Here is a 25,296-nt window from a genome sequence, read left to right on the forward strand (position 1 = left end):
GTTTAACTTGTTGGTGCACCATTTTAGGGCCAGTGGGTATTCCCTCGAGACTTGTTTCCTGCCACTGGAGGACAAACCACATCTAGAAGCAGAGTAATTGACAGTTGTGTCCAGGAAAGGAAGGTCTTATCAAATAATTTTCTGAACTCTCTGCCTATCACGGCAGAAGGAGGATGTTGTCCCGTCAGCACAGGTCGTGTGGAATTGATTACTGAACTGGTCGCTGTGTGATGGAATTCTGAGAGCTTCTATGGTCGGTGTGTCACAGAATGGAGAGGCAATAGTCCCTTCCAGCTCCCAATTCTGTGCTTTCAGGGAACTGCTGTTGGAAGAAGACTCAGTCTCCAGTGCCACCCAAAAGAGAAAGTATGGAGAGACTCAAAAGAGATCAAGCAAAAGAACCCCGGACCTTAGGGTGAAGATTTGCCACTCATGAGGAAGGGTTAAAATACAAAGTACATCACAGATTGGCAAAATAACAACCAAGGGTCTGCTAAAACTGTAAAGAAAGTTGCAGGGAAGAGGAGAAAACAAAATAATCATCAAAGGGAGGAATTGTGTGGCCACATGGCTTGGCCACAGGGCATCAGTCCCTGCCGGCATGGACCTCTCGTGAGAGAAGCCGGCAGACCCTCACAGGGCAGAGCAGTGTGGCAGAAAGGACAGAAAGGGTACTCACATGTCAGCTTGTTTGTGTGCATGCGTATGTGGTGCTTTTGCTTATTGCCATCGACTTTTGAGATCCTCAAGTTTGAATCAGACAATGAAATTGTGAAGGAGTGGTCTCCACAATAAAGCATCTGATATGAAGAGAACGAAACAGCCTTTGACAAAACTGGCTTTGGGTTTTGCTGAGGGAAATATTTGTGCTTAATAGTTAGCAATGCCGTGGGGTCAGAACTGGAAGATAGGTGGCCCTGTCAAAATTGGACTAAACCCTACATGGTACCCTCTCTTTACCTTAGAGTAGGTAGTTGACAAGTGCTTGTTGCTGATGAAAGAACAAAAAACCTGCCACTTTTGCTTAAAAAACTCAGAGGTAAATATATATAGTATAGTAAATATGTAAATATGTATACATATTTATATATAGTTAAGTGTATGTTATATATTTTAAAATATATGTCATCTGATAAGTATATATAATCTAATTATATACACACATTTATAAAATTATACATATCTATATCTATACTATATATCTATATCTATTTCTATATCTATATCTATCTATACCTAAATATCAATGCGATTTTAAGGAACAATATTCAACATTACAACAGAAGCTACATGTGTTTGGAGGAGGAAGAAAGCCATGGGGCTGGCGTAGGCTGGGGTATTCGGGAAAAGACGTCCTAAAACAAGGGATATGTGATCTAAGCCTGGCAGGTGGATAGGACGAAGAGATTAGTCTGAGCAATGGTAAAGGAATTCAAGAAATATTAGGAGATAACAGGGAACAAGTGAAGTCTTAATGAAAGGCATTATGCTAGCACTTCTTCATTTTCATCTCTCTCTTTCTCTCTCTCCCTGTTTTGTGTGTTCTATCTTGCTTCCCTTCTGCATGTCTTAAGCCTTTCAAGTAGCACCCTTGGGCCCAGCTACTAGCAACCAGAGCTTCAATAAATACTTTGACCTCCATATTCTATGAGCTTCACTTCTAATTTTTCTAGATTTCATTATTTAGTCTTTAAATTATGATATTAACCTCACATTATTCTTTAACTTTAGTTCTCCTTTCTTGCTTTTGTCACTGGAGGGAAAGATTTGCGTAGGGGTCAAAATCTGGCACTGGGTTGACTTTAGTCATCCAATAAATACCCACCTACACACTTGAGATGTGTCATACACCACCTTGCCCAAAGGTGAATCTCTTTTATTACATGACCATACATTAGGAATTGAATGTTAAAGGAAAAGACATTTATCGACCTTTCACCGCTTGTAAATTCTACGCAAGGCATTCTAGGGGACAGAAATGACTAAGAACTTTCAAAAACTTCATTTATTGGAAGAGACAGATGTATAACAACTAATTCTGCTAATGTTGAAACAAACCATTGCCCTAAGACTCTGTTTCTTCATACTCTATAACAATATGGCAATCGTCATTGATAATGCATATTTTTTTAACTTAAAATATTTTCCTTGCAAAGTTTCTCCTATAGAATCTAAATATTGAGACAAAATCCAAAGGATTCTGTAAGCCCCGTCCCATTTCTAAATCCTTTTTCTTTTAAACTAAAAACTACTCCTCAATTAGCTGCAGTCAAGCATTCCTCTCAATTCAGAGGTTTCTCTGGTTCAACTAAGTTAATTTGTGCCACAGTTGTCTACAGTGCATTCACAGTTAGCTGCTGGATATATCTGCTGCCCATCCCATTAACATAGCCAAAGACACACAAACCTGGTGATGGTGAAGTAGAGAGAATTCTATGATTTCAAGAGCTTGGTACACTGGTTTGTATTAGGAGAGAGTGAATGGGAGAAAATTCTTTGTCAGATGTTTTTAAGCCTAAAAATTGGATGATTTATAATTGGATTATTTCAATTATGTGAAGATTCGCTATCTAAATCTTGTAAAAGAAAACTCTTAGGATGTTATGGATATACTAGAGGCCCGGCGCATGAAATTCATGCATGGGTATGGTCCCTAGGCCTGGCCTGTATCAGGACTATCTTCCCTGGCTGCCCCCAGCTGGCCCCGCCCCCCCACTGCCACCCACCCCTGGTTCCCTGTTCACCATCAGGTGATCAGTGCCTGACAGCCTGGGGAAGGGACTTAGAGGTCGGCTGTTCCCGCCTGATTGCTGGCCCCACCCCCGCCATGGATCGCCCTCTGTGTGTGGGGCAACCAGCAGGGCGGGGGCCTTGGCCTGGCACCGCCGTGTCCCCCACCACCCACCCCCAGTTCCCCGTTTGTCATCAGGCAATCGGAGCCTGCTGGCTGGGGAAAGGGATCAAGAGGTAGTCAATGCTCCTCATAGTGACTGGTCCAGCAGTTGTTCTGGTTGTTCCACTGTTAGGGTCAATTTGTATATTACCCCTTTATTATAAAAGATAGAGGCCTGGTGCATGGGAGGGGGCAAGCTGACTTGCCCTGATGGGGGCCCCGGATCAGGGTGGGGGCCCCTGCAGGGGGGCAGGGCTGGCCTGGGGAGGGGACACTGGAGGTTTGCAGGACAGCCACACCCCCGATCAGGGTGGGGGGGTCCCGGCTAGAGGGTGGGGCCGGCCAGGGTGTGGGGCCCGCTGTTGTTCTGGTCTCTGGTCATTCTGGTCGTTCTGCCGTTTCAGTTGTTGGGCTTTTAGTATGTAGGACTAGGGGCCCGGTGCACGAAATTCGTGCACTGGGTGTGTGTGGGTGGGGAGTGTCCCTCAGCCCAGCCTGCCCCCTCTCACATACTGGGAGCCCTCAGGCATTGACCCCCATCACCCTCCAATCGCAGGATTGGCCCCTTGCCCAGGCCTGACGCCTCTGGCCTAGGCATCCGGCCTGGGCAGCGGGGACCTGCAGTGGCAGTGGGGGGTGCCGCGATCGCGCGGGCTCCGCCCCTGCCCCTGCAGGATGCCTCTTGCTGAGGCGTCCGGCCCGGCCAGCGGGGACCCACAGCTGCAGCAGCCCCGCGATCGTGGGCTTTGCTTTAGGCCCAGGCAAGGGGCCCCTAGCTCCTGGGACTGCCAGCTTCGACCGTGCCCAGCTCCCATTGCTGGCTCCACCCCTACTTCCTGCTATCACTGGCCAGGGCAGAAAAGGCGCCTGATTCTCCGATCATGGCTGGGGGGCAGGGCAAAGGTGGCCCCAGGGCTGCCTTTGCCCTGCCCCCCAGCTCTTAGCTCCCCCCTGGGTTTCTGATCACTGTCAGTGGCAGGGGGCTTCTTCCTGCTTTCCCTTTCACCTTCCTGCATTGTGCCTACATATGCAAATTAACCGCCATCTTGTTGACAGTTAACTGCCAATCTTAGTTGGCAGTTAACTGCCAATCTTGGCAGTTAATTTGCATATAGCCCTGATTAGCCAATGAAAAGGGTATCGTCGTACGCCAATTACCATTTTTCTCTTTTATTAGTGTTGATATCCTGAAAAATGAGGGACCTCTACAAAGTATGCCTAATTGAGTAGGAGGGAAGATTATGATAAGTCCAAACTATGCTTCCTTGGGGCAGTAAAGTACTATACCAGCGGTTATCAACCTGTGGGTCACGACCCCTTTGGCGGTCGAACAACCCTTTCACAGGGGTCGCCTAAGACCATCCTGCAAATCAGATATTTACATTACAATTCATAACAGTAGCAACATTACAGTTATGAAGTAGCAACAAAAATAATTTTATGGTTGGGTCACAACATGAGGAACTGTATTTAAAGGGCCAGAAGGTTAAGAACCACTGTAACTAGACCATGTCTACACTCTAGGTGTAGGGTTCTATAAACAGTGTGATATTGCTTGTAGCTTAAGATATAGCTTGTAGCTATGTCTCAAAAACAGGCAGCTACCCTTAAAGGCTCCATCCACTGTAAGCTGGAGAAGGAAGGGGTCCACCATCTCCATTCTCAGTTGGGGTTTGAAGAAGGTTACTATTTTGCTGAGGCTTGAGTGAAGTGAATAAATGCATGCATGTTGTTTTAGTCAGGCACATGTGAATTCAGATTCCAGTTAAGCCAATCTTAACTCTGTAGTTATTCCAATCTTGAGTAATTTTTTTTCCTTCATTTAATAGTAATGGCAAAAAAAAGCTTTAGGGCTTCCCAAGTAGAAGGTACTGCTGTGGATGTGTATTACTTCATCTAATTTCACAGGAATCCAATGAGGTGATATACAGAAAAGACTTAACTTAGCAGGCCCAAAGCTGCTATCCTTAGAAAGCCCTGCATACAAGATTGGCTCCTGGCTGGCACTGGAAACCTAGATTTCAGGGGGGTTTCCACCATCCCCTGAAAAGAGTTACTCACCGTACCCAACTGTTAGTTCAAACAATTCGGTTTATGCTGAACACCTGCTCTCTTTCTGGGAATCTGGACTTTTGGTACGTGCTAGATAGAGGGGGCCTAAGTGACCAGCCTTCAATCAAAAGTCTAGCACTGAATCTCTACTGACACAATTTTGCACCTGCCACAGCTCCTTGCTGGAGGAATTAGCGTGTGCTATGTGGCTCCCCTGGAAGAGGACTCTTGGCAGCTTGTGCCTGGTTTCCGCCGGACTTTGCCCCTGCACTTTTCCCTCTGTAGCCATTTGATGTAATAGGATATGACTATGTGCCGAACCCTGTGAGTACTCCTAGTGACTCATCGAACCTGGGGGTGGACTTGGGGGATTTCTGATGCAGGTGTGTGACCATATTATGGTCTCAGTTTTAAAGGTGAGGAAGCTGATTCATGAAGAGTTAAGTAATTATCTTAAGATCACCCAGTGGGCTCATGGCAAACCAGGATTTGAACCCAAGCAGGCTGGCTCCAGAGGCCTTATGGAGACTCTAAAATTATAGTGATATACCTCCCTCATTGGGTGATTGTAAGTCAAAGGAGGTGTGTTTGCTTAGGATATACCAAGTATTCACTAAAACTCTATTATTATATCATTATCCACCAGCTCTCTATCAATTCCACCTCCTAACCAGGAAATCTACCACATATTTTCCACAGTTCCAATAATAAGCAGAATGTGTCCAATAAATTGAAACATTTATGAGGAGGGAAAAGACAGGAAAATGGTACAGAACTTATCGTCTATGTATTTTTTTAACAATAATATCTATTACAATGATTTTTCTATACAAATGGAGCCTCTATACTTCTTCCCTTCTTCCTTTGTGTCTCTTGTGGTCTCCTTGTGTCCAGCTGGAACTGTGGTGACCATTGTAAAGTCACAAAGCAGGCTGGGTTTTTAGAAGCACTGAGGCAGACAGGAGAAGGTGGGCAGTTTGGCTGAGCCCCCTTCATTGTGGTAACCATATCTCCTACCATCCAGCCCCCAAATAGAAGCACTTTGTTTTACAATAGCATATTTAACATTCTGTTTGCTGAAATTTTTTCATAATTATCCTCACCCTTTCTTACCTTTCAAGCCTTCTATAGGGTGTCCCAAAATTCACGCAAGATTTGCAATTTAATTGAATTGCAAATCTTGCGTGAACTTTGGGTCACCCTATATTTAATGTAGAAACATCATCCTGTTTCTTTCCAATGAGGAAACAAACGACCCCAGCATTCCCCAGATCCATTCTTGTACTGCGTTCAAAGAAAAACAACTCTTCCTGCTAAATGCCTGCTTGCTGTACATCATAGCAAATGCGTGGCAAGTGCTATGTTTCCTTGGTTGGTAGATCAAGATGTCCTAGTTAGAACTGAGTTGACTAAAGCTAAAGCACATTACATCTATATGGTAGAATCTGGAGGGTAAGGAAGATGTCCCTGATTTAAAATTTCCTCTTCTCCATCTATTCCCCCAAACCCACTTTATTTGAGAAGCAAACTTCTTTTACAGTAAGAAATGTGACTTAAAATGCAACTAGCAGGGGAGTAGTTCCTTTGTGATAAACCAGTTGAAATCAATGAGAACAAATTCTTCTTTACAAACACATTTTGATAAAGTAAAATTGGAAGGAAGCCCTGGATATTAGGTGCTTCAAAAGGGGACTTAGTCAAAACAAATGCCACGTAAAGGAAATGTGATATAGGAAAAAACCTGATGTATTGAAGGGCTACTTCATGCACACAGTAGACAGTAGACATTTCTGTGGAAAATCCTGGCCCTTGGTGATCAGCACTTTAAGAGCAACATGGTAGAGGTAGAATAAAAAACCCAACAATTTCCTATCTTGAAAAACAGTGCATTTTTTATCTAAGAAAAGGCAATGTTTTCACACCAAATATATCTACACTGTTAAGGATCCACTGCAGAGCTGCCCAGTCATTGGATGAATGTTTTAGCAAATGACTTAGTCAAAAGACCTGGGTTTCCCCTTGGCCTGTGTTCTCAGTGGTTAGAGCATCATCCTGCACACCGAAGGGTTTCAGGTTCAATTCTCAGTCAGGGGCACATACCTGGGTTGCAGGTTCACTCCCTGCCCACCCCCCACTTACATCCAGGTGAGTGCAGGAGGCAACCTGTCAATGTCTCTCTCTCTCTCTCTCTCTCTCTCTCTCTCTCTCTCTCTCTCTCTCTCTCTCTCTCTCTCCCTCCTTTTCTCCCTTCCACTCTTTCTGAAAAGCAATGGGAAAAAAGTCCTCATGTGAGAATTAACCAAAGAATAAAAACAAAAGACCTGGGTTTCATACAACTGCAGGTGATTTCTCAACAGAAACTATGCAGGCCAGAAGGGAGTGGCAAGAAATATTCAAAGTGATGAATAGCAAGAACCTACAACCAAGATTACTCTACCCAGCAAAGCTAACATTTAGAATTGAAGAGCTTCATAGATGAAAAAGCTAAAGGAGTTCATCACCACCAAACCAGTATTGTATGAAATGCTGAGGGGCATTCTTTAAGAAGAGGAAAAAGAAGAAAAAGGTAAAGATAAAAATTGCGAGCAACAAAATGAAAACAAATACATATCTATCAACAAGTGAATCTAAAAATCAAGTGAATAAAAAATCTGATGAACAAAATAACCTTGTGAATATAATAGAATCAGGGGCATAGAAAGGGAGTGTACTGACAATTCTTGGGGGGAAGAGGGTGTGGGAGGTACTGGAAGAGATTGGACAATATCTTACACCTATGGATGAGGACAGTGGCGGGGGGTGGGGGTAAGGGCATGGGATGGGGTGGGAACTGGGTGGAGGGGAGCTATGGGGGGAAAAAAGAGGAACAACTGGAATAATCTGAACAATAAAGCTTTATTTTTTAAAAAAAGAATTATAGGGGGAAAAAAGACCTGGGTTTCAGTTTTAGCTGTGTCATTTGACCAGTTGCCCGACCTTACATAAGTCACCTCATCTATTCCACTGCAGTCTCTCGGTGTAATTTCTGTGGAGTGGGGGATATAGTAATACTTCCCAGGACTGTTGTGAACACTAAATAAGATCATGCAGTCAGTGTGCTGACTGAGTCATAAATTAGTACCTAAATGTTAGCAATTAATATTTTGATCCAATGATGTTAACTAGCACCAAGATTGAAGAGAAAAATCAAACAAAATAAAAATCTAGTTCCCACCATATTGAACATTAAGAAAAGAGGGTCACCTCAAGAGGAGAGCCTTATAAAGCTAAATTACAAATGAAAAGGGTGTTGCAATAAAAGGGTCAAAATATTAGCTCTTCCTCATTTCAGCAGCCTTAACCCCTCCTCCAGGTGTGTCTGGTTGATATCACTCACAGTGGTCTAAAAAGGCAATGGGCATCAATTAAGATTTAGCTCAGGGCCTCTGAAGTAGCCAGTGATTTAGTTTCTAGGATTAAGAAAGACAAAATCATACTGATGGCTGGATAAGCATAACATTCCTTTCCATTGTGATCATCCTACATCAAGGAAAGGTTTGAAATGTAGGCAGTGTAGTATGAGGTGCCTGCTAAAGTTATTAGACGGTTGAGCTTTTGAAAAACATAGCAGCACAAATGTGTTTTATCAATCTTTACTGTTGGTAAGAATCTTGGAGAAAGCAAGTGTGACTCATCCCCACTGCAGCTCACTCTGAAATGGATCAACCTTCTAAAGCACTCATCGTGCCTGTTAGACTCAGGTCCATCCACGTGGAGTCTCCTCTCCCTTCAGTCATTCAAACGTCCTGTGCTCTCTTCCTAAATGCTGCAGACTGTCATTAGGTTCAGAATAAGCTGCAATTAGTAGGTCTCTCAGCTTCTCTTACAAGGAACTTACTTTTCAGCGAAAATTTCTGTAATGGTTTTTGTCTGATTTTTAACTCTTCCATAGACCATACTCCCCAGCTCAGTCCTTGGCAATGGGACTCTAAAGAGTGAATGATACCACTTTGGATCAACTAATTACTGTAATTTCTTAAATTTAGCTACTCATTTTTTTTTTGGCACCTTCCACACAGCACCATGGTGAATAAATTCTGCAGAGCTATGAAATGTCTGAACTCGGAGAGATTTACAAGACTGGATTTGGGCTCTCAGTGTCGTCAGGAGTAGCCAGCCAAAGTCTCAGTGTTTCAGGGAACCACTTGCATTTAATTTACAGTGGGGCCTTGACTTACGAGTGTCCCGACTAACGAGTTTTTTGAGATACCAGCTGTCTCTCTGCCGATGTTTTGCATTGAGTTGACAGAGTAATTTGAGTTAACGAGCTCCTTAACAAGCTCGGTCTCGGAACGAATTAAACTCGTAAGTCAAGGCCCCACTGTACTGGTTGAAGGTGATACAGTGTTTGGCAAGGTCGCCCAGCTCAGTGACCAAGGTGCTGCTTAGAACTTACTGTGGTAACCTGACAGCTACTCCCCTCTTCCCCAGCCCCTAAGGCCTTTCGAAAGTTATAAAGAGAGATGGGCATGGAGGTTAACCAGAAATCCAAACAGATGGAGAAAGGCTTTCAACTTAAAAAGTAAAACAATGATGATTTATTTAACTTACAAATAAAATAAACACAATTTAATTTATGAATTATATTTATTCCCCTGATTCCTCATTAGCACAGAATCAAGAGTTGTCTGTAACTTTTTTTCTTTGTATTATGAGTCACACTGAGGTAATTATGATAACACTTGGGTACATTACAAATCAACACACAATGAAACAAATAATCCCAATAGTTTTCCTACTTTAAATCAGCTTCAAAAAAATTCCATGCTGGCAAGGACTGATGATCTTGTTCCCACAGGGGCACGTACTACAGACACTCCATAAATGTTTGTCAGACTGATGACTAGTACACAGATTGGTCTACATGAAAACAAAGGAAAGAAAACTTTATTTTAACCCTCACCTGAAAATATATTTATTGATAAGAGAGAGAAAAAGAGAGAGAGAGAGAGAGACATTGATTAGTTCCCTCCTATACTTGTAGGACCAGGAATGGAACCTGCAATCCTTTGCTGTACAGGACGACATTCCAACCAGCTGAACCACCCAGCCAGGGCAAGGAAAGTAAACTTTAAAAAATTATCCTTGTATTTCATTTTAATATTTGTACTATGTGCTCCCCTTTATCACTTAGGTATCTTTACAGAGGTTGAGCTGAACTTAATTGGATTGTTTCATTCATGCCCTTTTATTTGTTTACTAGAGGACCGGTACATGAAATTCATGCACAGGTGGGTCCCTAGGCCTGGCCTGCGATCAGGGCTGATCAGGCCCAGGCCGGAGAGGAGGTGATGGTTGCCAGGCCGAGCATGGAAGGAATGGATGCCGAATGCTGGCACTGCCATTGTCAGCACCCCACCACCACGCAGTTCCCTGCCTCCCCCCACTCCTTCCCTTGCTGCCACACCACCACCGTGACTGGTGGGCAGCAGGCCAATCAGGGCCTGCTGACCAGGGGGAGGGATGGGACATGGGAGGTTGGCTGTCAGCCCCAAGGAAAGAGCCGGTCCTTGTCTGCCCTGGGAAAGGTGCTGCATCCACTGCCACCCACCCCCAGTTCCCTGTCCCAGACTGGGGCCCGGCTGGGGGAAGGGACTGCAGGAGGTAGACCAGCCGGCCCAGATCAGGCGATCAGGGCTTGCTGGCCCAGGGGAGGGATCTCGGGAGGTTGGCTGGCTAGGGGAGGTTGGTTATGGGAGCGCACTTACCACTTGGGGGCAGCTCCTACATTGAACATCTGCCCCCTGGTGGTCGGTGCACATCATAGTGACTGGTCATTCTGGTCGCTTAGGCTTTTATATATATAGACTAGAGGCCCAGTGCACAAAAATTTGTGCACTCGGGGGGGAGGGAGGTCCCTCAGCACAGCCTGTGCCCTCTCGCAGTCTGGGACCCATCAGGAGATAATGACCTGCTGGCTTAGGCCTGCTCCTGGGTGGCAGAGGGCAGGCCCAATCCCTAGGTGCAGCCCCTGGTCGGGCTCAGAGCAGGGCTGATTGGGGAGTTGGGGCGCCGCCCCCTGTCATGCACAGAGCAGGGCGGATTGGGAGGTTGTGATGCCACCCTCAGTCATGCTCAGGGTAGGGCCGATTGGGGGGTTGGGGCACTGCCCCCTGTCACACTTAAGGCAGGGTCGATGGGGAGGTTGCGGCACCACCCCCTGTCACACACAGAGCAGGGCCCATCAGGGGGTTAGGACTCCGTACCCTGTCACGCACAGAGCAGGGTCAGTCAGGGGGTTGGGAAGCTCCCCACTATCATGCACAGAGCAGGGTCAATCAGGGGGTTGGGGAGCTCCACCCTGTCACTCACAGAGTAGGGCCGATAGGGGAGTTGGGGCACCGCCCCCTGTCACACACAGAGCAGGGAGGATCAGGGGCTTGGGACACCGCCCTCTATCACCCACAGAGCAGGGCCAATCAGGGGGTTGGGGTGCTGCCACTGTCACACTCAGGGCAGGGCCGATGGGGAGGTTATGGCTCTACCCCATCACATACAGAGCAGGGCCCGTGGGGGGTGGAGGGGTTGGGGCGCCGCCCTCTATCACCCACAGAGCAGGGCCAATCAGGGGGTTGGAGCGCTCCCCCCTATCAGGCACAGAGCAGGGCTGATCAGAGGGTTGGGGCACCTTCCCCTGTCACGAACAGAGCAGGGCAGATAGGGAGGTTGTGGCCCTGCCCCTGTAACACACAGAGCCGCAGGGCGATCAGGGGGTTGGGCAGCTCCCCCCTATCAGGCACAGAGCAGGGCCGATCAGGGGGTTGGGGTGCCGCCCCCTGTCACACACAGAGCAGGGCACGTGAGGGGGGCTGGTTTGCCCTGAAGGGTGTCCTGGATCAGGGTGGGGGTCCCCACTGGGGTGCCTGGCCAGTCTGGGTGAGGGGCTGAGGGTTGTTTTCAGGCTGGTGGGTGACGGATGCTCCCAACTGCTCCTTTTTTCTTTTTTTTTTTTATTCTGGGCCAGCTCTGGCTCCAGCTCTGAGGCCTCTGCTGCTGAAAGCAGGTATCTGGTTTGTTTGGGTTCTATAATCGAAACAATGTATAACTCCAGCTCTGAGATCCCGGCTGGATGAAAGCAGGTTTCTGGGGTTTTGTTTAGCTTCTATATTTGTAACTATGTTTCAAACTGCAAGCTCAGAGGCCGGCAAGGCAGGCGGGGAACGTTGGTTTCCTCTGTCACTGAAGCAAGCAAGCCTCATGTTAGTTTCAAGCTGCCTGGCTGCCGGCCGCCATCTTGGCTGGCAGTGAATTTGCATATCTCGCTGATTAGCCAATGGGAAGGGTAGCAGATGTACGCTAATTACCATGTTTCTCTTTTATTAGATAGGATTTGTTTTTCATTTTCCATGGTCTTCTATTCTGAAATTCTCTTTTCTTGTCAAATCCTACACATTTTTTTTTTTAATTATTTATGGTTTTTAGAGAGAGAGAAAGGGAGAGATATAAACATCAATGAGAGAGAAATATTGATTGGCAGCCTCCCACAAGTCCCCTACTAGGGATTGAGCCTGCAACTTGGGCATGTGCCCTGACTAGGAATCAAACTAGTGACCTCTCTGTGCATTAGCTGACACTCAACCACTGAGCCACACTGGCCGAGCAAACCCTACTCATTCTTTTTTTAAAAAATATTTTTATTGATTTCAGAGAGGGAAAGAGAGATAGAAACATCAATGATGAGAGAGAATCACTGATTGGCTACCTCCTGCATGCCCCCTACCAGGGATCAAGCTCACAACCTGGGCATGTGCCCTTGACTGGAATCGAACCCGGGATCCTTCAGTCTGCAGGTTAATGCTCTATCCACTGAGCCAAATCGGCTAGGGCCCCTACTCATTCTTTAGGCCTCTTGTCTTTTATAAAAACTTATTCTCTCTCCTTCTCTTCCTCCTACTAGCTAATGTGTTTCCAGCATTTATTGTCAGATACTATTTTAGGTACCTTGCATATATCAACTCACAAAACACTCAAGACCATATATTGACTCATAAAATCTTCAAAACCACCCAATGAGGTAGGACTGTTTTACCTCCCTTCTGCAGATGAGAAACTAAGAAATAGAAAAGTAAAGTGACCCTCTCAACAGCGCACAGCCGGTGGGTGATGGAGGTGGGATTCAAGCCCAGGCAGTGGCTCCAGAACTGCCCTCTTCAGCACCCCACCAGTTACTCGTAGACCTGCCAATTTCCTGAACTCCAATGATCTTTTTTTTAAAACAAGAAAAGTGATAATTATGATCATTTTATTAGAAAAGGAACTTATATTGTTTGTTCTATTGTATTTGGTGCTTTAAATTTAGTTCACATCTTTTTATGTCTCTGTGTATGGATCAGCTTTATTCTTTTTTAACAGTAGCATGGTATTCCAAAGTGTGAATTGCCAAATTGTAATAAGAACCCTACTGATGGATTTTGGACTGTGTTTATGTTTGTAATGTCATGCACAACTGCATTTTAAATTGCCTCAAAAGGAAGAAACCCATGCTGGGTTGAACTGAAATAGAGAGTGTTGGGCCAAAAGGCTCTTAAAAAATGATAAATTATGCAGCAGAGAAAAAAATAGCATAGAAGTGACCAAAATTGTCTCAGTATTGTTGGGGATATTGTTGGGAAGTTAAATGATTTATGTGAAAAATCTTTTTCCTATGCAACATTTAACTATGGAATAGACACATTTTGCTGTTAGACCATCCTGGCAGGGACACAAGGGGACCAATCACAGGCCTGCTTAGAGTAAGATAGTATATGGCAGCATTACTGAGGTTTTCCTATGGCTGGAGCAAGCTGTCAGCAACATCTTCTCTGAAAAATGCTTAGGCCAAAAATAGTCTTTGCTCTACTATATTGAGTTGAACTCTGTTTTCAATCAGGCTGCTATTCAAACACTGGAGTAGTTCCAAAATTGCTTTCCTGAGGAAAAGTCTGTCTTTGCAACCGATTGAGATTGTGCGGCCAGATAAAGTGGGCTTCTTACTTTCACAGTGGATTGCCACACCTGCAGCCACTTGTCCTGTGTGCAAGAGGATGGCTCCCACTCAGCTCGCTGGCAAAGGGACCAGCTCGCAGGTCCCATAGTACACTGGTGCAAGTCTGCCCATGGCCACATATATACGTAACAGCAAGTGGCACATATAATCCCATCATTTTAGGAAATGGATTATTAGTTCTAAACAACTGAACTGTTGCCTTCATTTCTAATGCTTCCCCTTGCTTCAGCACACACACACACACACACACACACACACACACACACACACGTGTGTGCGCGTGCAGAGAGAGAGAGGGAAAGAGAGAGAGAGAGAGGCCAATAAAGTAAATAATTTAAAGTAACCAAAAAAAATGAATGCCAATCTAGCAGTCCTAAGTTTATTTTATTTGAAATACAACTTTATGCAATCTGTTAATCCTCACTGTCAGTTATAGCTGAATTATGTATGCTTTTGAAAGCTGTGTAATGGATAGCATCTTGTGCATAATTGTTGAAATATGTTTTAATTGTATAATTTACATCTGAGGTTCCTTGTCAACCATAAAGTCCATAAAGACACAACCTCACTATATTCCAATACCATATTTTAAGGAAAAATTGGATTTGATTGGCTTGAGTGCTTCTTGAGGGTATGGAACCTACTGCACATGTTTTTAATTACTTGGATACTTCCTGCATGTGAGGATGGGGACTTTGCTTGGCTTCACCACTGAATCTTCAACACCTAGCACTGTGTCTGGCCCATAGCGGGCCCTTAACAAATGTTGAATAAATAACTTACTTTCTGAAATAAGACATGGTATCTGTGCTGGTTTATCTTTTCTTAATTTTTTTCCTTTATTGATTAAGGTATTACAAATGTGTCCTTATCCTCCCCTTGCCCCCCATCCCCCCACTCATGCCCTCACCCCCCGCCCCCCAGTGTCTGTGTCCATTGGTTATGCTTATATGCATGCATACAAGTCCTTTGGTTGATCTTATGTGTCAACTTGGCTAGGCTAAGACACCCAAACATTTGATCAAACATTATTTTAGATGTTGCTGTGAAGTTATATTTTAGGTAAGAGTAACAAAGTCAGTCAATTCTGTGTAAAGCAAATAAGTCTCCATAAGGTAATTGGCCTCATTTAATCAGTTGAAGGTCTTAAGAGAAGAAAGACGGACTTTTCCTGAGCTATAATGCTGCCGGCAGACTTTGCACTCAACTACAACATCAACTCTTCCCTGGGTCTCCAGCCTGCCAGCTTAGCCTGCAGATTTTTATAGTTTCCATAAATGCATGAGCCTATTCCTTAAAATAAATCTCTATGTATACGTATTCGTAGACACACACATCCTAGTGGTTCTGTTTCTCTGAGGAACCTCTAACCATATAGTATCCCTTAGTTATTTACTCTTTCAATGAATCAATCAATACATTTCATTCCAAAAATCACACTCATCCACCAAACTCCCACACCCACCAAAGCCAGACACAACCCCTGACACCAGCTATTGACTTCAACTTCTCCACTAGGCAGACTGTTACCTCCTCACGGTTTCGTTTCGCTAGTGATGCAAAGCACCTGCACATGTTCTCTCTAGCGAAGCAGGTGCCGAGAGAGCCCTGCGCCTGATGAAGCCACGCTGCGACGGCGGCAGGTGAGGCCCTGGCTGAGCTCTTCGGGGAAAATACTTCCCATGGTGAAGCTGAGCGGCTGATGGTATCACTTCCTCTAAATATTTCCACTCTTTACGAGTGAAGCTGTGGGTGGGGAATTTCAGAGTCATGGAAACTAGTCAGAAGGTTACAAAGGGTTCACAAACACTGTGCTAATTAGTCCCATACACTGTAAAGAGAAGATGACTAAAAATACATTGGTACGAAATGTGGTCCTCTTCCGCATTCAGCAAAGCGATGGGCCCTGGCGGCGCCTGTTTGCCCATCTGGAGGAGGATGTGTTCATAAAGAGTTTTCATAGACACCCTTCCACCCGGGCTTATGTGGCAGGGGAAGTGGGCTGGGAGGGTGAAAGCTTTCCTGAGTGTGCCGCAATCAACACGATTTTTCATCCCTGAGTACGTTTTATCTCAGGAGTCCGTGGTACCCCTTCCTTGTCTCTGTTTTAGGTTTCTTCCCTCTCTTGATGTGTTTTTTTTTTCCTTCTGACCCTCAAGTTCTTAATTCATTCACTTCTTATCCACAGTTAAAACCTATTTCTAGCATAAGACAAAGCTTCTTGCCTGTGCTGGTAATATTTTATACGTCAGAGAAGGAGAAATTTGGAGAGCATTGTGCCTTCCTGAAGTTACATTCTGAGGCTTCATCTCTGGCAATTACCGAGCACTGCCCATTGATAGAGGTGATAGATGTCATACGTCTGAACAATAGGATACCGGGAAAATGGTATCCTATTGTTCAGACGTATGACATTTATCACTTCAATCACTTCACATCTATTTGCATCGGCATGGCTGATCCTCCAAAATAATGTGGAGCCCGAGAGCCAGTTTTGGAAAAATAAATATGTTGTGATTACACTAGTGAAAATTTCCCAAACAGGCAAAAATAAACTGCATATATTCATAAATTATATGTCAATTAATTTGTATAGAAATATATAAAAATTGCATATACACATATGTACTTATGTGTACATACAGACATATGGTGCCAATCTAAAAAAAAGAAGTAAGGGAATGTGGATAACACAACATTTAAGTCTGTAGTTCCCTTCCTTTGTGGGAGGCATGGGTGCAGACAGGCACAATCTGTTAGGGGCGTGCAGCAGGCTCAATTGAGGGTTGGTAAGGTGATCATGTACTTGTTTTATTGTTTCCACTATTATCTAGAACAGGGGTCCTCAAAATTTTAAACAGGGGTCCAGTTCACTGTCCCTCAGACCATTGGAGGGCCGGACTATAGTTTAAAAAAAACTATGAACAAATTCCTATGCACACTGCACATATCTTATTTTGAAGTAAAAAAAAACAAAACGGGAACAAATACAATATTTGTATTTGCATGTGGCCTGCGGGCCGTAGTTTGAGGACCCCTGATCTAAAATATGCATAGACATTACATAATCCTCTTCGTAGTGTGAAATGTTTCACAATACTTCTAAAATTTCTAAATTGAAATTTACCCAGATTATTAGCCCTTCGTTATCACCTTCCTTGGAAAGTGGACGGGCCAGTTCCTTGGACAAGAACAGGAGCTTATAGAAATTAAACCCAAAGTTAACTGAGTTATAGACCTCTGTGAACCAAACCTTCTACCTGAGGAGATTGTGAAAAGGAATGTGGAGGCAGTGGCACCTCCGCCTGTCGCCTCATTTCACCATTGCCAAGTGACTTCTAAACCCTGAGTATTTTTCCATGCAACTGGAACTACCATGTAAGGAAGCTTTGTGGTGTGCCGCTTTTCAGTAGTCTATACTAGCACTGCCTGGATATTTGGGAGCCAATGTGGAGAGTGAAGTTATGTGTTTGGATGACTACAAAGGCCTGCAACAAGCAAGGGTAGCTTGGACATCCTCTGCCCTGGCCCACACCATTCCTAGCCCTGTGGCACACACTGGACAGGCACTGGATAAGTAAGACAGCCATGCTCTCCAACAGCTCTCATGGGGCTCTGCCCATCTTCTCTCATGCCAGTCCCACCTGCCAGTGTTTGCCATTGTGCTGCCAGTATAATCAGAAACATGTTCCTTTATATAAATTGTCCCACATTTCTTTTTATTTAAAGACAATTCTATTTAAAAGAAAAAAAACGTTTATACCACTCCTGAAAATAAAAACATTGCCTTTGCAGTTACTAGCAAATTATCATGAAAAATAAATTCAAAATAAAAAACCACCCACAAACCATGCTATTACCTTTTAGCTAGCTACCATTGCCTACCAATGGCTCGTGGCCTGAGATCCACTTTCTCTTTGTTAAAAAAGTAAATGACAATGGATAGAGGATGTTAAGATCAGGCCCAAATTAAAAGAGTGAAAATGAAAACGCTTTTTCTCTGTGACAAAGTCTAGTGATTCAATGTGATTTAATAACACATCTGTGTGTTTTTTAAATATATTTTTATTGATTTCAGAGAGGAAGGGAGAGGGAGAGAGAGATAGAAACATCAATGATGAGAGGGAATCATTGATCGGCTGCCCCCTGCATGCCCCCAACTGGGGATCGAGCCCGCAACCCAGGCATGTGCCCTTGACCGGAATCAAACCTGGGACCCTTTGGTCCGCAGTCCGACGCTCTATCCACTGAGCCAAACCAGCTAGGGCAGCACATCTGTGTATTGCATACCATATAAAATTATTATATGGTGCCCCACACTTTGGAAATTTTGATGAAATGAGAAGAAGGTGGACAGAGAAGCAGAAGGAAACTGGAGGGGAATAGTAGGATGTGTCTTTGTGGGTGCCGCTTCATGCAAGGCACGAAGAGTTGAAAGGAGTTCTCCCTGTAATAGTTAACCTGGGCCCTTCCTCCCAGGGGATCTCAGAGGGGAGGAGGAGGACCTCCCCCACAGGGCCTTGAGATGGCTGTGAGGAATATCAAAACGCAGACACCTAAGGTCAAAGGGTTGGTCATTGGAGAACAGAGGATGAACCAACTTGAGTATCCACAGCATGTGTTGCAGGTGGTTTTGAGCTCCTCCAGAAGCCGCCCTCACATAGGATTCAAGTGCATGTGGTTTAAGAAGTGATCCCAGGACACCCTGGTGGGGAGTTAGCAGTGGGGGAAGTGAAAGGGGAGAAAGGAAAGCCATGAAGGGCACAGCAACTACGGTGCGCAACTGGAACTTAAACCCATGTGGAAACTTTGGGAAAAGGTCAGACGTGTATCTTAAGAGTTATTCCACTCACGCCTGAGCGAACTGGGATCCTTATAGCCCAGTGGTTCCCAGCCTTTTTTTGGCCATGCCCCACATAAGCATCTCTAAAATCCTAATGCCCTCCCCACCGAGACATATAATTCTTAGTTTTTCAAAAAGGAAACTCTTATTCATGTAGAGGAAGCCTAAAAGGCCTTTAACTTGGTCTAAACAAGCTTCCAAAGAACATGGCATCCATGAAAGAGAAAAATAAGAGAACGAAAGGACAGTTGAAGTACTAAGGAAGAAATCATTAAGAAGTTGTTAAAAAGAAATAAAAATGGGAAGTGGTATGGAAAAAATAGTAAATAAAGTTTCAAAACATATAATAGAGAACTGAAATGTATAGATATGTCATAATACATATTTACATACTGTATATGAGGCCCCTAGAACCATAAGAAATGCAAAAAATTCACTATTAATAACTCATTCTCAAATTGCCTCCCCCCCTTAAAAATCAAATTGCCCTCCTGTGGGGCATGTGCCCTACAGTGGGAACCACTGTTAAAGCCCATCGGAGAGTTAATTTGGGGGCATTTTCATTTGCCTTTGGGCAATTACAGTGGTGCTGCCTGGCTTGGAGAAAGTGCTCAGGTCCTGATTCAGGCTGCTAGGAGTCAGCCCAGTCCCGACGAGGCCTAAAGGACTGTAGGTAGGACCCTGACTGCTTCTATGACACCCTTCTCTGCTAGCAACTTAAAAATATTATCACATTTAATCCTTACCACAGCCCTCAGCATAGCTATTTCCCTTATTTTCATATAGAGGAAGAGGCACCAGGAATTATAACATTGACCAAAGTATATACATCCTGTATTCTCCTTCACCTCTGGTTATACCTTCTGAGTCTTCCTTTTTTTAAAATATTGAAGTGAAATTCACATAACATACATTAGCCTTTTTAAAGAGAAAGTTGTTTGATATTCAATATATTCAGAATGCTGTGTAATCAGCACCTCCATCTAGTTTGAAAACATTTTTATCACCCCAAACGGAAACTCCATACCCTTTAAGCAGTTGCTTCCCATTTTTCACTACCACCAGCCCCTGGTAACCATCAAGCTGCCCTCTTCCTCTGCTGATTTACGTGTTCTGGATATTTGATATAGATAGAATCATATACTTTTTGTTCCTGGATTCTTCCACTGAGCACAATGTTTTTGCGACTTATCAATGCTGTAGCATGTATCAGTACTTCATTCTTTTCTGTGGCTGAATAAACTCTATTGTATGGTTACACCACATTCACTTGTTGATGGACATTTAAGTTGTTTCCACTTTTTTGCTATTGTGGGTAGTGGTCCTATGAAAATGCATGTACATGTACTTATTTGAGTCCCTATTTTCAGTTCTTTTGGATTTATAACTAGGAGTGGAATTGCTGGGCCATGGGGTAATTTTGTGTTTAACTTTTCAAGAAACTATCCTAGTCTTCTTGAAGCGCTCATTCTCCTGTACCTCTATTTAAATGTTAGAATTTCTCGAGGTTCCATTCTAAGCTACCCTTCTCTTTTCTCATTTTTTGCTGTTAACTATAGTCATATACTGCATGACAGTGTTTCGTCAATGACAGGCTGCATGTAGAACAGTGGTCCCATGAGATCATAACGGAGCTGCAAATTTTCCATTGAATAGTGATGTTGTAGCCATGATGACATCCAAGCAGAATGCATTACAAATGTGTTTGTGGCAATGCTGGTGTAAACAAATCTACTGTGCTGCCAGTCATATAGAAGTATAGCACTTACAATTATGTACAGTAAATAATAAATAAGGAGAATTAATGGCTATGTTTCTAGCTTATGTACTTCCTATACTGCACTTTTTATCATTATTTTAGTGTGCTCTTTCTACTTATTAAAAAAGTTTTCTGTAAACTAGTATACTGTGATATATTGGCAGTAGCCTTATACATCTGGTGTTTGCAGTGTCTCTTGATTGTACAATTTTTTCCTGTGCTTGATTTAATTTCATGTTATTTTGTTTATCATGGCTCCCAAGTGTTTGTACAATGACAAAATTGCCTAACGAAACATTTCTCAGAACATATGCCCATCAGTAATCAATGCCTGACTGTATGTATCACCTGTACTCATGGCTTCAATTACCATCTGGGTCTGGGTATCCTTGCTGTCCACCACCAAGTTCTGTTGATTTTCCTTTCTAAGCTGACTAATTTCTAGTTGTATAGTCTGTCTCCACTGTCACCACTCTTATCTTGTCTGTACTCCTATAGACGTCCTTGTGTGGCTGACTTTATTGATCTAACTGGTCTCCCTGTCCATAGACAAGGCCCTTCTCATCCATTCTCCATTCCATACCAGGAGGGATTCCTTTAAAATGCAGGTCAGATCACAGGACCTCTAGCGTGTTCACCTTCCAGAACAAGCAACATTTTTAATGCTGTCCCTTTAGGCTCGTTTTGAGCTACTCCCCTCTTCCCATTGGCCACTGGCCTTAATTGAGCTGGACAATTCTGTGGTCTCCCATCTGAGGGCATGGTAAACTGTTCCCTCAGTCTGGAGCATTAGCCTTGTGAACTCACAGTTTTTCCAGTTCTCATATCCATCTTCCTTATGGAAACCTCCCCAACTCCAGGTGAGATCAGGTCCCCCACAGTATGTTCTGGTCCTCATCACATTTGTGTACTTTTAAAAAGTATATATTTTTATTGATTTCAGAGGGGAAGGGAGAGGGAGAGAGAGATAGAAACATCAAGGATGAGAGAGAATCATTGATTGGCTGCCTCCTGCATGCCCCACACTGGGGATTGAGCCCACAATCCGGGCATGTGCCCAGACCAGGAATCAAACCATGACCTCCTGGTTCATAGGTCGATGCTCAACCACCTAGCCATGCTAGTCAGACACATTTGTGTACTCACTAATTAACATCTGGACTGTACTTTTGAGAGGAGATGGGGCAATGTCAGTTTTGCTTCAACTTATGTAAGTTTTGACTTAAAAGTGGATATTCACTAGATGTCTGTTAAATTAATTAATGGGAAATGGTGGCGCTCTAACTCAAAACTGATTTCATGTCCTTCCCTTTCCACTGCTGCACCTGCCCCATCCTTACAACAGGAATGTCCTTGAAAATAACCAAACTGGGGAAGAAACAGAAGCAAGAAGGAAAACCATGGGGCTGGTTCCCAGGCTCCGTCATGGACATTGCTCCTCACCCCCACTTCTGGGTGGGAAACCAGCCTCCCGGGGAAAGGAGGGCTCTCCTGCGGGAGGGAAAAGCACTGGAGCACCCACTCCACCTCTCGTCACCAGCACGGGAGAAGACTGCCTGCCCTCCACACAGCCTTCAGCATGTAGCAGTCACCCCTTACCCATGGGAGATAACATTCCAAACCGCCAGAACCTGGGATAGCACCAAACTTTATATAAACTACTAGAGGCCCGATGCATGAAAGTTCGTGCAAGATTAGGCCTTCCTTCCCCCAGCTGCCAGCACCGACTTCCCTCCGGCACCTGGGACCCGGGCTGCTTTGCTCCAGCTACTACTGCCAGGCACCCGGGACCTGAGCTGCTTCGCTCTGGCCTCCCAGGCTGCTTTGCTCTGGCCGCTGCTGCCACCCACCGGTTCCCCGTGGTTTCCCGTTTGCCATGCTGAGATCGGAGCCTGTAGGCGGGGGTGTGTGTGTGTGAGGGAAACGAGAGGTGGTCAATGCACCGCATGGCGACTGGTCGAGCGGTCGTTCTGGTCATTACACTTATGGTGCCTGGCCTTTTATTATATAGGATTTCTTTACTATACACACATACCTATGATAAAGTTTCATGCATAAATTAGGTACAAGAGATTAGCAATAATAACTAATAATAAAATAGAATAATTATAATAATATACTGTCATAAAAGTTACATGAGTGTGGTCTCTCTCAAAATATCTTATTTTACTGAATTCACCTTTTCACTTAAAGGTCAGATTTTACAGCTTCTCTTTGGCATATCTGAATGGCCAGCATCCCTACTTTTGCACTTGGGTCCATTATGAAATAAAATAAGGTTTCCTTGAACACAAGCATTGTAATGCCAAGACAGTCAATCTGATAACTGAGCCGGCTACTGTGACTAGCAGGTGGGGAGTAGATACATGTGGAGATGCTGGACCAAAAGATGATTCGCATCCCGTGCAGGACGGAGCAGGACAGTGCAAGATGTCATTGTGTTACTCAGAACGGTGCATAATTGAAAACTTGGGGATTGTTTATTTCTGGAATTTTCCACTTAATATTTTTGGACCACAGTTGACGGCCAGGTAACTAAAACCACGAAAGTAAAACCTCAGATGGGGGAACTATTGTATAACCTTTTAGAATAGCTTCCCCCTTTGAAGTTGTATATGTTCTTTATTTTTAAATAATTTCAACAAGACAAAAAGTGCCCTTGAATCCTTTGTGGAAGAAAGGCAATTGCATGGATGAATGAGTTAAATGAATTAATAAATATAGAGAAAAGTGTGAATGGAGCTGTTGGTGTGGCCCAGTATGGACAGATAGAACAAGTGCAATTTGTCCCCAACCCCCTTAGAAGGGATGCTGATGACCAGTTCTCTGCAGAGCTGGGACACACACTGAGTTCAATTCTCAATCACCATTTCTTGCCCCCCTCGGAGTCTTTCCCAGAGAAGCTGAATATGGATGGCAGCATAAGTGACTCTAACCCATCACTAAGTGGAAGTGACAGCCCACACTCTGAAGTACTGAAATAGTTTAGGAAAAGCGAAAGCTCTAGGTTATCACAGGTAAGCTCTCTGAGGACGGTAGGGAGAGGGAGTAGCCATCTACTTTACACACCAGGAAGTACCTGCCCAGGATGATTTAAAAAAATAGAATCACAGAGGCTTTAAGTTGCATTAAAGCCATGCCTCCAGGTCAACTTGAAGGAGGCCTGGAATCATTGTTTCTCCTCTGGGGCATGTTGAGTCCCTCCCACCTCCATTTAAGGGGTGTTAACGGTGGGAAACACCACCAGATGTCTGACACCAACTCAGGAAGTCAGAGTCTGAGTGAGTCTCCCCATTTCTCCCCTCAGTTCACAGCAAGGGTTTGAGAACTCACCCAGGGCAGCACCATTGGTGGCTTCTTCGGTCTCCCTGGTGTCCTTGCCTTTCTCTGGGCAGCAGGCAGGAGGTGGTAGTTCAGTTCTGAATCATCATCAACCTTCTCTTGTTGCAGCCACCAGCCTTGCTTCTAAAGGCAGCTGCAAGCATTTCCCTACTGAGCAACCACACACGTAGAGTATGAGTGGCGTAAGCGTGTGTGTGTTTTTCCTTCCGGTGCTGTGAAGTGATGTTGTCTCAGTTCGTTTCCTCTCTGAGCTTTTTTTTTTTTTTCTCTCTCTCTCTGTCAGAACTGATACACGGTGGACGATTTGTAGTTTAGGGACAGGTAAGAAATCTAGTTTGAATCTATACTGTTTGCTACCTTGAGAAAGAGGGGTGATCTTTTAATTATTAATGCAATACCACTCTGTGGAATGCACTTTCTAATTGGCATAAGCTCCTTTCGAGGCTGCATAGAGGCAAAAATTAGCCTATTTTAAGGCCAACCAAATTGGGATTTTTGTGGCTTTATGGACTCCATATGTTCTAGACTTCCACTATAAATTGACACAAAACACCCTTCCATTTTACAAATATATATTGAGCCTATACCCTGTGTTAGGCACCTTCTAGGGGCTAGGTATGCAAATGGAGACTCTCCTACTTACATGTGACGAGTGTGTGGAAGGGAATTGGAAAATTACTTAGTCCCAAGACCTTTGTGTTTTTCTGGCTGTACTTTTGAGTAGCAGACAAGTGGATATGCTCTGAAGCCAAGCTCCCAGGTTTGAATTACCTCTACCCTTTGAACTGTTTTGCATTTCTGTGTCTTAGCTTTTTCATCTGCAAAATGGGAATAATCATAGGGTTGTTGTGAGAATTAGATAAGTTAGTTACTATCTAACTGTTACTAGCATAACTGTTAGTATATGTAAAGCATTAAAAGAGTACCTGGCACAAATAAATAAGCAGTATTTACGTTTTTGCTATTTTTATTAGTGACAAGTGATGTTATTATAAGTTCAGTCCTTTGCTTTTTCCTTCTCTCCCCTACTTCCCACACCTTTCTGGGGGCATACAGGGTTGAGAAAAGAGGGAGAGGGCATGAGCAATAGATGCTCCCAAGATGACCAGTGGTACCTGATGCTCCTGTTCCTTCCTGCTCCAACGCCGAGGCAAGGAAAGGGTTGTGCTGGGTGCTCCCCTCATCTTTATACTCCTCTCATGTTGTATGTTGCACTCTTGTGAATTCTAGTGTGTTGTTTTGTTTTGATTTGCAGTAAGATTTCTCTGAAATTCAGATACATGCCATTTATTTAAAAATGTTGAGTTAGCCTATACCAGTGATGGCGAACCTATGACACGCGTGTCAGAGGTGACACGCGAACTCATTTTTTTGGTTGATTT

The 25,296-nt window shown here is 44.1% G+C and overlaps 1 protein-coding gene across 1 annotated transcript in view; it reads right to left on the reverse strand.

Annotated features, from left to right (window-relative positions):
* The window catches only part of NEDD9 (neural precursor cell expressed, developmentally down-regulated 9), a 184,260-nt gene extending 160,222 nt beyond the window's left edge, over positions 1 to 24,038 (reverse strand). The window contains exon 1 of the mRNA XM_059688603.1: positions 23,906 to 24,038. The gene's annotated coding sequence lies outside the window, so the exon portion shown is untranslated. The remainder of the gene's footprint in view (positions 1 to 23,905) is intronic.
* Between the last annotated feature and the right edge of the window lie 1,258 nt (positions 24,039 to 25,296).

This window comes from Myotis daubentonii, chromosome 3, assembly GCF_963259705.1.
Source record: "Myotis daubentonii chromosome 3, mMyoDau2.1, whole genome shotgun sequence".
NCBI classification, from domain to species: domain Eukaryota; kingdom Metazoa; phylum Chordata; class Mammalia; order Chiroptera; family Vespertilionidae; genus Myotis; species Myotis daubentonii.